Below are 1,913 nucleotides of genomic sequence, written 5' to 3' on the forward strand. Positions count from 1 at the left end.
GAGGCGCGCGGCATAATAATACAGGTATATGAGCTGGTGCTTCGCCGTTGTATCTCTCCCTGTCCGGCGTGGTGGCTCTCTCGCTCGTGTCCCGTTCTCGTGCCGGCTGGTCCCCAGTTCGAGTTGGTGGGGGGGAGGGGGGGGCCTTCTGGGCCTTCTGCGCCTTCTGCGCCTTCTGCGCCTTCTGCGCCTTCTCGCCTTCTCGCCTTCTCGCCTTCTCGCCTTCTTGCCGCGCGAGCCGCGGGCGTCGCCCGTGTTTTTGCTCGCCGAGCGGCCCACACGCCGTCGTGTCTCGTGCTTCCTCGCGTGCGCGGGCCTCGGCGGGCAGCACCTCGTCTGGTGCTCTGGTGGTCGCTAAATGTGGTGCTGTTTGGCGCCTTGTGGCAGGGCTACTGGCACGCGGAGCTGGGGTATCCACCCGTCTCAGCTCGCTGCCGATCTCTACTACTACCTCCCGCGTGGCGTGCACGGGAGGCGTCGGGTATCCCGTGTGCCCGGCGGGCGGGGCGCGCACCATGCTGCTTGAGGGTGATCGTCGAGCAAATCAAACGCCCAACCACACAGGGACTCCTGTGAGAGATTTTGTTTAACCCGGGCTCAAATTCTTTTCTTCGCTAGGCGGGCTCAAATTCTTTTCTTCGCTAGGCAGCATGCGCGCCGCGACGACCCGATGCCATCGGAGCCTGCTGTGCCGGCCGCTGTGGCAGTCGCTGGATGGCCGCCTCGCCAGCGCCTCGCCCAGGCGGCACTTGGCCAGCGGTGCGCCAAAGGCTGCGCGCCGCCGCGGCCCGGGCGATCCTGTGCTGGTGCCGGAGCTGTGCAGCGCTGGCAGGCTCGCCGGCTTGCTCGGCATGTCTCCGGAAGGGCTGCTGGCGCTGGCAGAGTCGCTGGGCGAGCCGCTCGCGTCGGAGAGCGCGCCGGTCGGCCGCGAGCTCATCGAGCTCGTCGCCCTCGAGACCGGCCGCTCCGTCTCGCTGCAGCAAGTCGACGCCGTCCCGCGGCCGGCGCCGTCCGCAGCAGAGCTCGCCGAGCTGCCGCTTCGCCCGCCGGTGGTGACGCTGATGGGACACGTGGACCACGGCAAGACCTCGCTGCTTGACGCGCTGCGTGGCTCCTCCATCGCCGCGGGCGAGGCCGGAGGCATCACGCAGGCAACCTCTCGGCCGTCGCCGATTTCTCGCGTAGGACGCACTGCTGTTTGTTTGAGAATGCCTCTGTTGAGCTCACGCGCAGGCCATCTCTGCCTTTTCGGTCGGCGCGTCGGGAGGGAGGGAGCTCGGCGCCACCTTCATCGACACGCCGGGCCACGAGCTGTTTGCTGCGATGCGCGAACGCGGTGCGCACGTGCCCCGGGCCAGTGCTTGCACTTTGAATGCCGTGCCAGCTCCTGCACGCGGCCGGGCGTGGGGATGCGAGGGACTAGCCTGGCCCTTGCCCCACCACCTTGTGTGTGTGGAGAAGTGTACCGTACCTTACCTTAGGCGCGCACGCGACGGATCTGATAGTGCTCGTGGTGGCGCTTGACGCGGGCGTGCAGGCACGGCTCGCGCTGCGCCACTCCCAACATCTCCCATCTCTCCCCATCTCTCCCCATCTCTCGCGCAGGCACGGCTCGCGCTGCGTCACTCCCCATATCTCCCCATATCTCCCCATATCTCCCCATATCTCCCCATATCTCGCGCAGGCACGGCTCGCGCTGCGCCACTCCCAACATCTCCCCATATCTCCCCATCTCTCCCCATCTCTCCCCATCTCTCCCCATCTCTCCCCATCTCTCGCGCAGGACACGACGCGAGAGGCGATTCGGTATGCGAAGGAGGTGCAGTGCCCTCTGGTGGTCGCCGCCAACAAGGTGGATAGACCTGGCGGACCCGAGGCGGTGGCGAAGCTGTCGCAGCAGCTGCTGGATGAGC

The sequence above is a fragment of the Emiliania huxleyi genome, assembly GCF_000372725.1.
Source record: "Emiliania huxleyi CCMP1516 unplaced genomic scaffold EMIHUscaffold_110, whole genome shotgun sequence".
Classification (NCBI taxonomy): domain Eukaryota; phylum Haptophyta; order Isochrysidales; family Noelaerhabdaceae; genus Emiliania; species Emiliania huxleyi.